This window comes from Scyliorhinus canicula, chromosome 28 (genome assembly GCF_902713615.1).
Source record: "Scyliorhinus canicula chromosome 28, sScyCan1.1, whole genome shotgun sequence".
NCBI lineage: Eukaryota > Metazoa > Chordata > Chondrichthyes > Carcharhiniformes > Scyliorhinidae > Scyliorhinus > Scyliorhinus canicula.
In genome coordinates this window covers 3,534,270-3,546,235 of record NC_052173.1, presented here as the reverse complement: position 1 = coordinate 3,546,235, position 11,966 = coordinate 3,534,270, and positions in this window count along the sequence as shown.

Genomic DNA, 11,966 nt, shown 5'->3' with positions numbered 1-11,966 from the left:
GCCAACATTTACTGTTGAGACAGATCATAAGCCTCTGGTCCACATCATCCAAAAGGACTTGAACGACATGACACCTCGTTTAGAACATAGAAAATAGAACAGTACAGCACAGAACAGGCCCTTCGGCCCTCGATGTTGTGCTGAGCATTGTCCAAAACCAAGATCAAGCTATCCCACTCCCGGTCATTCTAGTGTGCTCCATGTGCCTATCCAATAACCGCTTGAAAGTTCCTAAAGTGTCCGACTCCACTATCACAGCAGGCAGTCCATTCCACACCCTAACCACTCTCTGAGTAAAGAACCTACCTCGAACATCCCTCCTATATCTCCCACACTGAATCTTATAGTTATGCCCCCTTGTAACAGCTACATCCACCCGAGGAAATAGTCTCTGAACTTCCACTCTATCTATCCCCCTCATCATCTTATAAACCTCTATTAAGTTGCCTCTCATCGTCTACTGATCCAAAGAGAAAAGCCTAAGCTCCCTCAACCTTTCCTCATAAGACCTATCCTGCAAACCAGGCAGCATCCTGGTAAATCTCCTTTGCACCCTTTCCAATGCTTCCACATCCTTCCGATAGTGAGGTGACCAGAACTGCACACAATACTCCAAATGTGGTCTAACCAGGGTCCTGTACAGTTGCAGCATAACCCTGCGGCTCTTAAACTCAATCCCCCTGTTAATAAACGCTAACACACTGTAGGCCTTCTTCACGGCTCTATCCACTTGAGTGGCAACCTTCAGAGATCTGTGGACATGAACCCCAAGATCTCTCTGTTCCTCCACATTCCTCAGAACCCTGCCGTTGACCCAGTAATCCGCATTCAAATTTGTCCGACCAAAATGAATCACCTCGCACTCCATCTGCGATTTTTCGGCCCAGCTCTGCATCCTATCAATGCCTCTTTGCAGCCTACAACAGCCCTCCACCTCATACACTACACCACCAATCTTGGTGTCATCAGCAAATTTACTGACCCACCCTTCAGCCCCCTCCTCCAAGTCATTGATAAAAATCACAAATAGCAGAGGACCCAGCACTGATCCCTGTGGTACACCGCTGGTAACTGGTCTCCAGTCTGAACATTTTCCATCCACCACCACCATCTATGCATTGTCCAAAACCAAGATCAAGCTATCTTGTCTTCTATGTGATAGCCAGTTACTTATCCAATTGGCCAAATTTCCCTCTATCCCATGCCTCCTTACTTTCTTCATAAGCCGACCATGGGGAACTTTATCAAACGCCTTACTAAAATCTATGTATACGACATCAATTGCTCTACCTTCAGCTACACACTTAGTTACCTCCTCAAAGAATTCAATCAAATTTGAGAGGCAAGACTTATCCTTCACAAATTCGTGTTGACCATCCCGGATGAAGCTGCGCTTTTCCAAATGGTGATAAATCCTATCCTTCAGGACCTTTTCCATTAACTTACCGACCACCAAAGTAAGACTAACTGGCCTATAATTACCAGGGTAATTCCTATTCCCTTTCTTGAACAGAGGAACAACATTCGCCCCTCTCCAGTCCTCTGGCACTATCCCCGTGGACAGTGAGGACCCAAAGATCAAAGCCAAAGGCTCTGCAATCTCATCCTTTGCCTCCCAAAGAATCCTTGGATGTATCCCATCTGGCCCAGGGGAATTGTCGACCCTCAGGTTTTTCAAAATTGCTGATACATCCTTCCTCAGAACATCTACCTCCTCCAGCCTACCCGCCTGTGTCATACTCTCTTCCTCAAAAACACGGCCCCTCTCCTTGGTGAACACTGAAGAAAAGTATTCATTCAAAGCCCTTCCTATTTCTTCTGACTCCATGCACAAGTTCCCACTACTATCCTTGACCGGCCCTACCCTCACCCTTGTCATCCTTTTATTTCTCACATAAGAGTAAAAAGCCTTGGGGTTTTCCTTGATCCGACCCACCAGGGGCTTTTCATGCCCCCTCCTAGCTCTCCTAAGCCCCTTTGTTAGCTCATTCCTTGCTACCTTATAGCCCTCATGCGACCCAACTGAACCTTGTTTTCTCATCCTTACATACGCTTCCTTTTTTCTCTTGACAAGACATTCAACCTCTTTTGTTCCCACACACGGCCATTTCCTCCCTGCCTAACAGGGACATACCTATCAAGGACACGCAGTATTTGTTCCTTGAACAAGCTCCACTTTACATTTGGACCTTTCCCTGACAGTTTCTGTTCCCATCTTATGCTCCCTAATTCTTGCCTAATCGCACAATAATTACCCCTCCCCAATTATAAACCTTGCCCTGCCGTTTGGCCCTATCCCTCTCCATTGCAATAGTGACAGACACCGAATTGTGGTCACTATCTCCAAAGTGCTCTCCCACAAACAAATCTAACACTCGGCCCGGTTCGTTACCCAGTACCAAATCCAATGTGGCCCCCCCTCTTGTCGGCCTATCCACATATTGTGTCAGGAAACCCTCCTGCACACACTGTACAAAAACGGCCCCATCCAAACTGTTCGACCTATAGAGGTTCCAATCAATATTTGGAAAGTTAAAGTCACCCATGACAACTACCCCGAGACCTCCACACCTATCCATAACCTGCTTTGCAATTTCTTCCTCCACATCTCTATTCCTATTTGAGGGCCTATAGGAAACTCCTAACAACGTGACCGCTCCTTTCCTATTTCTAACTTCGGCCCAAATTACCTCAGTAGGCAGATCCCCTTCGAACTGCCTTTCTGCAGCCGTTAAACTATCCTTGATTAACATAGAACATCGAACACTACAGCGCAGTACGGGCCCTTCGGCCCTCAATGTTGCGCCGACTTGTGAAACCATCTGAAGCCTATCTGACACTATTCCATTTTCATCCATATGTCTATCCAGTGACCACTTAAATGCCCTTAAAGTTGGCGAGTCTACTACTGTTGCAGGCAGGGCGTTCCACACCCCTACTACTCTCTGAGTGAAGAAACTGCCTCTGATATCTGTCCTATATCTATCACCCCTCAATTTAAAGCTATGTCCCCTCGTGTTGGTCATCACCATCCGAGGAAAAAGACTCTCACTGTCCACCCTATCTAACCCTCTGACTATCTTATATGTCTCTATTAAGTCACCTCTCAGCCTTCTCCTCTCTAACGAAAACAACCTCAAGTCCCTGAGCCTTTCCTCGTAAGACCTTCCCTCCATACCAGGCAACATCCTAGTAAATCTCCTCTGAACCCTTTCCAAAGCTTCCACATCCTTCCTATAATGTGGTGACCAGAACTGCACGCAGTACTCCAGGTGCGGCCGCACCAGAATTATGTACAGCTGCAGCATGACCTTGTGGCTCCGAAACTCAATCCCCCTACTGATAAAGGCTAGCACACCATATGCCTTCTTAACAGCCCTATTAACCTGGGTGGCAACTTTCAGGGATTTATGTACCTGGATGCCGAGATCTCTGTTCATGAAATGAAAAAATGAAAATCGCTTATTGTCACGAGTAGGCTTCAATGAAGTTACTGTGAAAAGCCCCTAGTCGCCACATTCCGGCACCTGTCTGGGGAGGCTGGTACGGGAATCGAACCGTGCTGCTGGCCTGCTTTCAAAGCCAGCGATTTAGCCCAGTGAGCTAAACCAGCCCCATAACTACACTACCACGAATCTTGCCATTAGCCCAGTGCTCTGCATTCCTGTTACTCCTTCCAAAGTGAACTACCTCACACTTTTCCGCATTAAACTCCATCTGCCACCTCTCAGCCCAGCTCTGCAGCTTATCTATGTCCCTCTGTATCCTATAACATCTTTCAGCACTATCCACAACTCCACCGACCTTCGTGTCATCTGCAAATTTACTAACCCATCCTTCTACACCCTCTTCCAGGTCATTTATAAAATGACAAACAGCAGTGGCCCCAAAACAGATCCTTGCGGTACACCACTAGTAACTGAACTCCAGGATGAACATTTGCCATCAACCACCACCCTCTGACTTCTTTCAGCTAGCCAATTACTGATCCAAACCGCTAAATCACCTTCAATCCCATACTTCCTTATTTTCTGCAATAGCCTAGTGTGGGGAACCTTATCAAACGCCTTACTGAAATCCATATACACCACATCAACCGCTCTACCCTCGTCTACCTGTTCAGTCACCTTCTCAAAGAACTCGATAAGGTTTGTGAGGCATGACCTACCCTTCACAAAACCGTGTTGACTATCGCTAATCAACTTGTTCTTTTCAAGATGATTATAAACCCTATCTCTTATAACCTTTTCCAACATTTTACCCACAACCGAAGTAAGGCTCACAGGTCTATAATTACCAGGGTTGTCTCTACTCCCCTTCTTGAACAATGCTACTCCTCCACTTCTTTTGCCACCATCCCTACTCTTACTGAAACATCTATACCCCGGAACTACCAACAACCATTCCTGTCCCTGTTCTAACCATGTCTCCGTTCTGGCCAAAACATCGTAGTCCCAAGTACCAATCCACGCTCCAAGTTCACCTACCTTATTCCTGATGCTCCTTGCATTGAAGTAGACACACTTCAACCCACTTTTCGGTCTGCCGGTACAGTCCTGCGACCTTGATACCCTCCTCAGTACCTCACTACTCTCAACACTGGCTTCTGGATGACAGCTTGTTTTCCCACTCACACCCTGCCTCTTTCCATAGACAGACATCTAGAGAGTTAGACAGGGTTGATCAGCAGAATCACACCCCAGCACGTGGCTGGTACAGTTAGACTGAGTTACTACAGTTAGATTAGCAGAGAGTCGAACTCATTTGAGAACTGTGTTAATAGTTCAATAAACACGTTGAACTCATTTCAGAGTCTGGAGCATCCTTTAGTTAAGACTGCATCAAGTAGCAGCCTGTGTTATCTGAAGCAGCATAACACAACAGAAGTTAGCCAGGGTTGGGAAGGTGATCCTGCAGAGAGGGCGGTAGTCAGGCGGATTGGGCCTCCCAAATCTATTGTATTATTACTGGGTGGCGAATGCTGAAAAAGTGAGGAGTTGGGTGGGGGTGGGGGGGTGGGGGGGAGTAGGTGGAAGAGTCCCAGTGGGTTAGAATGGAGGCAATCTGTGCAGGGGGGTGGGGCTGAGGCCATTGGCAACAGCCCCACTCCCGATGGCCCTGGGTAAATACTCTGGGAGTCCGGTGGTGGTGGTGACACTGAAGATCTGGAGGCAGCTCAGGCAGCATTTTAAGCTGGGTGTGGGTTCAAGGAAAATGCCGATGGGTGGAGAGGGGGAGGTGAGGGTATTAAAGGACCTGTTCCTGGGAGGTCGATTTGCGAGGCTGGAGGCGTTTGCCTATCACCGCAACCGGGCCACAGCAGGCGCTATCTCACTGGCTCTAACACCTCGACAACAAGGACACCTATGTCAGACTGCTGTTCATGGACTACAGCTCTGCCTTCAACACCATTATCCCGACAAGACTAATAACCAAACTCTGCAATCTTGCACTTGGCCCCTCACTGTGCAGCTGGATCCTTGACTTCCTCACCAACAGACCATAATCTGTCAGCATAGGCCACAGCACCTCCTCCACAATAGTCCTCACCACCGGGGCCCCGCAAGGATGTGTGCTCAGTCCTCTGCTGTACTCCCTATGCACACATGGCTGTGTGGCAAGATTCAACTCCAACTCAATCTATAAATTTGCAGATTAAATGAGTGTGGTGGGCCGTATCTCAAACAACGACGAATCAGACTACAGAAGGGAGATCACTTGGTTGCATGGTGTACTGAAAACAACCTCTCTAAATGTTGGAAAGACCAAGGAACTGATCATCGACTTCAGGAAGCGCAGCCGCTACACACTCCCGTCTGCATCAATGGCTCCAAAGTGAAGATAGTCGATAGCTTTAAGTTCCTGAGGGTCACCATCACCAACAGTCTGTCCTGGTCCACTCACGTTGATGCAACAATCAAGAAAGCCCAACAACATCTCTACTTTGTTCATTCTCTTGGGAAGCTAAAGAAATTTGGCATGTCTGCATCGACTCTCACAAACTTCTACAGATGTTCGATAGAGAGCATCCTATCCGGCTGCATCACAGCCTGGGTATGGCAACTGCTCAGTCCAAGGTCGCAAGAAACTGCAGAGTGTGGTGAACTCAGCCCAATGCATTACACAAGCTTGCCACCCCCACAGTGATTCTGTCTACACCTCCCGCTGCCTCAGGAAGGCAGACAGCATTGTCAGAGACCCCGCCCACCCAGGCATTGCCTTCTTCCAGACCCTCCCATCAGGCATGAAGTCTGAAGACCCACACCTCCAGACATAGGAACAGCTTCTTCCCCAGACTTCTCAACGACTCCCCCTCGCTCTGATCTGTTCCCTGTAAGAACACTATTCACGGCGCCCTATGCTGCTCTTGCTCATGTATTTGCTTTCTTTGGCCCCTTGTTCTGCACTGTAACCAATCACTGTTTGTTGTTGTACCATTTGTTAATGCTCTCTGTTGATTATTCTTTTGTCTAATATCCGGCTGCATCACAGCCTGGGTATGGCAACTGCTCAGTCCAAGGTCGCAAGAAACTGCAGAGTGTGGTGAACTCAGCCCAATGCATCACACAAGCTTGCCACCCCCACAGTGATTCTGTCTCCACCTCCCGCTGCCTCAGGAAGGCAGACACTCCCGAAGGTGATGGGCTGGTGATTGTCTGGGGCAGCAGGGTAGCATGGTGGTTAGCATAAATGCTTCACAGCTCCAGGGTCCCAGGTTCGATTCCCGGCTGGGTCACTGTCTATGCGGAGTCTGCACATCCTCCCCGTGTCTGCGTGGGTTTCCTCCGGGTGCTCCGGTTTCCTCCCACAGTCCAAAGATGTGCGGGTTAGGTGGATTGGCCATGATAAATTGCCCGTAGTGTCCTACAAAAAGTAAGGTTAAGGGGGGGTTGTTGGGTTACGGGTATAGGGTGGATACGTGAGTTTGAGTAGGGTGATCATGGCTCGGCACAACATTGAGGGCCGAAGGGCCTGTTCTGTGCTGTACTGTTCTATGTTCTATGTATGTATTGTGTACGTTCTCTCGGCCGCAGAAAAATACTTTTCACTGTACCTCAGTACATGTGACAATAAATCAAATCAAATCAATCAACTAATACAGCACAGGTACAGGCCCTTCGGCCCTCCAAGCCTGTACTGGTCATGATGCCAACCATTTATATACTCCAATGTTCAGCTGCCAATCCTACCCTTGCTTTAACTATGTTTCTGTGATAGCCACAACATCATAATTCCAAGTACTAATAAATGCTCTAAGTTCATCTGCCTTACACACGATACGTCTGGCATTGAAACAAATACCCTTCAAACCGTTGTGTTTTAGCAGACAGGGTAATGTTGTGCTCTTATTTTTGTTCTCTTATTTCCCCTTCAATTTTTACACCTTCTAAGATCTTTTCACCGGGCCATGAAGTCCCCTGATGTTCGAGGTGACTCTCCTGGTGGGGGGATTCTGCCCCCCCATTCCTGCGGGATCAACCATATTTACCTATTGGACGCGCCCCTGCACTCTGGGGTTTCCCTTTGTTCGGGGGGCGTCCAAAGTGGTTAACTTGCGGCGCCATCATATTCTCTCAACCTGCACCTTACCAGCTGAAGCCAGGCTGAGAGCCATCCCTTTCTTACCCTTGTATTTCCCGCGTGGCCCCCCTTCCTCCCTTGCTGCCCCCCCCCCCAATCACATCCCCCCTCCCTATCTCCCCCTTCCATTCTCCATCCCTGCCCCTGCACCTTGCCAGGCGCTCCCTCCCTGCTGGGAGGTGCGTCGCGGCCCCCCCTTGCTTTCATGCTTCCTAGCGCTAGCTTTCCCTGCTAGTGTGGTGGCACCCCCCTCCCGGGACTGGTCTTTACTATTTCCTATGCCAGCTACTACTCAAATTCCAAAACCTGGCCTTCAAACTGCTGTAACTGATAACACTTCCTGTTCAAATGGTTATCTAGGAGGAAGCATCCTGGCGTTCCCACATAGTGCAGGATGAGCACTCTCATGGCTGGAGCAGCCTGTCATTTCTCTATTTATTAACTGATAACAAAGAACAAAAGAATAAAGAAAAGTACAGCACAGGAACAGGCCCTTTGGCCCTCCAAGCATGTGCCGACCATGCTGCCCGTCTAAACTAAAATTTTCGACACTTCCTGGATCCGTATCCCTCTATTCCCATCCAATTCATGTATTTGTCAAGATGCCCCTTAAATGTCACTATCGTCCCTGCTTCCACCACCTCCTCCAGCAGCGAGTTCCAGGCACCCACTACCCTCTGTGTAAACAACTTGCCTCGTACATCTCCTCTAAACCTTGCCCCTCGCACCTTAAACCCCTAGTAATTGACCCCTCTACCCTGGGGAAAAGCCTCTGACTATCCACTTTGTCTATGCCCCTTATAATTTTGTAGACCTCTATCAGGTCGCCCCTCAACCTCCTTCGTTCCAGTGAGAACAAACCGAGTTTATTCAACTGCGCCTCATAGCTAATGCCCTCCATACCAGGCAACATCCTGGTAAAGCTCTTCTGCACCCTCTCTAAAGCCTCCACATCCTTCTGGTAGTGTGACGACCAGAATTGAACACTATACTCCAAGTGTGGCCGAACTAAGGTTCTATACAGCTGCAACATGACTTGCCAATTTTTATACTCAATGCCCCGGCCAATGAAGGCAAGCATGCCGTATGCCTTCTTGACAACCTTCGCCACCTGTGTTGTCCCTTTCAGTGACCTGTGGACCTGTGCACCTAGATCGCTCTGACTGTTAATACTCGAGGGTTCTACCATTCACTGTATATTCCCTACATGTATTAGATCTTCCAAAATGCATGACCTCACATTTGTCCGGATTAAACTCCTTCTGCCATCTCTCCGCCCAATAGTGGCGGACTGGCCAGGGTGTCAGCTTGCCCGATGGCAAGTGGGCCCCTGATGAAGTGGGCCCCCTATATCAAATAAAAATGCAATAAAGAAACAAACACAGACAACTGTTTTAGTAATAAAAAGGAAGAAGAAAAAAAAGAGAACAGGACACAAATGAGCAGTGCATGAAAAGGAACGAAGCAGGGGAGGTAGTGGAAGGATGTGGAATAGGGGGGCCCGGGTCGGGCATAATTGAGGAAATTCCATGTTTTCAGCAAGAGTGTGTGAATTTAAAGATAAAGTTACAATTCGTAATTTGAGATGGTCGGCAACTTCAAAGGATATCAAGCAATAGTCTTGGTTCAGCCGGTACATCGGTCCGGGGCCCGGAGAGCCAAGAAGGGGCCCGTGAATCTCTGAAGGGCCCTTAAAAATTATAATTAATTAGATAAATAAATCTCCAACTTCTTCCTGAGATTTGTATTCTAACTTAATAAAATATAATTGTTTTTAAAAAGAGCAATACCAAATAAAAATGCAATAAAGAAACAAACAAATAATCACTCAGTGTATGAAGGAACGAAGCAGTGTTAAACGGATGTGAAAAGGAGTGGGGGGGGGGGGGGGGGGGGGGGGGCTCTGGTTCACCCGGGTCGGACATACTTGGAAATCCACGTTTTCAGCAAGAGTGTGTGAATTTAAAGATAAAGTTACAGTTCGTGATTTGAGAAGGTCGGCAACTTGAAAGGATATCAAGCAGTACATAGGGTCGTGAGGTCACCGAAAAGGAGAAGCGGTACCTTTGACCGTGAATCATGAGGTCAAAGATATTGAAGTGATAAGCCATGATCGGTAAACTCAAAGGGTTGCGACTTGTAACACTACACTGGTATCAAACTGGACATGTTAACTTTGGTCGTGGGACCATTCTTAATGTCTTACTATAGTCGGACCAAACTTCTAAGTTTCAACAGTTGTCTCAGTTGATTCCTGGTGTGAACACTGGACAGTGGATTGTCTCCTCTTCTGAAGCTGCATAGACTACAGTAGTATTGACTAATGAACATAGCCTATTGAAGTGTAAGTAAGTTATTTTATATTTTTTATCAAGTAGGGGTTTATCTGGCGTTCCTTCAAGTTATTCTTGCAATCATCAATATTCATTTTTCCCAATGTGGGCTATTTTTAATTAAGTTTTTATTTCAGGAATATTACCCCTACCAGCATGGAAAAGAAAAAGCATAAATCTGGGTCACTAAAACGCAAAGAACAAAAAGAAGCAGAAAGGAATGAATCAGCCAAGCGATGCAGGCCTACTACAGAGTTTATAATACCACAAGCACAATCCACATCAATATCCAGTTCTGCAACAAATAATCAAGAAGCAAGAAACAATGCTCATGGTGATGATGCAATGACATGCGAGTTACAAGAACAGAGAAGAGCTACTTTGAATGTAGAGACAAATACAAGTGCATCCATTACTAATCAACCCAGGCCCAATATTTCTTCTGGCTTCCTTGTTCTGGTATCTGTACTGCCTGTAGTTGCAACATCTGAACACATAGCTTCAACTAGTGACAGGGAATCAGATATTCCTTCAAGCATAAGTGACTTGGTTTCTGAAGCACATCCTGTAAATGAACCTACGCAAGAAAATGAAAGATCAATTACTGGAATCTTCCAATATCCATCACGAGCAAAGCTCAAACAGTTTTTTGCTGAACATCCACTTCAGCCACTTGATGATCTGCCATTTGATGCTCGTTTGTATGAGAGGAAAATTATGAATGACTCAGTCCCAAGAAAATGGCTAACATATAACAAAGAAAATAGATGCTTATATTGTTCATACTGCTTAGCCTTTGAGTTTCCCAACACTTGTAATCCATCACCCTTTGTACGTGGCTTTAGTGACTACAGGCATATTAGCCAGAGCTTGACTTTACATGAATCGACAACACATGTCAGAAATGCTCAGCAATATATCAGTGTGGTTAATGATGGCACCTTAGAAAAAGTTTTTGCAGCATCACTAATTAAAAGGAAAGAAGAAGTATTGAAGCAGAGAAGTATTGTCATGAGGATTATAGACATCATAAAGATGTTAGGCAAGCAAGCACTTCAGTTTCGAGGTCACAGAAATGAATCTGCCTACACTCTAGATAATGAGGTTCTGAATCATGGCAATTTTTTTAGCTACAGTGCAGTTGATGGCAAAATATGACCCCATTATGGCAGCTCACGTTTCTGCAGTGCAAAACAAGTCTAAACAAAGAATTAAACGATTAGAGCAATAAGGAAAGGCTCAAAGTAAAGGCCGTGGTAGACTTGTTACATACCTGAGTAAAACAACTATAAACATGTTAATCAAAATTATGAAGAATATGATACAAGAAAGAATTAGTCATGAAGTTTCTCAAGCAAAATATTCAGGTTGATTCAACACAAGATAATTCATCCATCGATCAGTTTAGCATTATTATTCAGTATGTGCTTAAAGATATTATCTGTGAGCGACTACTTTCAGTTGTGCCAAGTAATGATGGTACAGGACAGGGACTTTTTGATCTATTGATTGAAACATTACAGCATCTTAAAATTGACCCCCAAAAATGTTTATCTTATAGCACAGATGGCGCTGCAAGCTAGCATGGCCAGTATAATGGTTTACAAAGTAAAATTGCTGATGTGGCTGATCAACATGTTCATATATGGTGCTATGCCCATGTCTTGAATTTGGTGATAACTGAAACAACAAAATGTTGTGTGCCTACAGTTTCTTTTTTCAATTTGCTCCAGAATATAGCAACTTTTGTGAAAGCATCACACAAGAGAATGGCTGTATGGATAGAAGTTGTTGGAAAACATCTAGGACAAGAAAAAATGAAACAATTAAAGCTAATTGGTGAGACCAGATGGTCAGGAAAATCCAATGTAGCAACAACTATATTTGGACGTTTTGATGATGCTGCTGCCAGTACTTTCGTAAATCTATTGACATGCTTATCAATGATACAAGATTCAGAAAAGTTTGATGCAAAAACAAAACATGAAGCAAATGTTTCACTTCAAAGTCTTCTAAAGTTTGAAACCATATTGACAGCATTTACTTACTTGT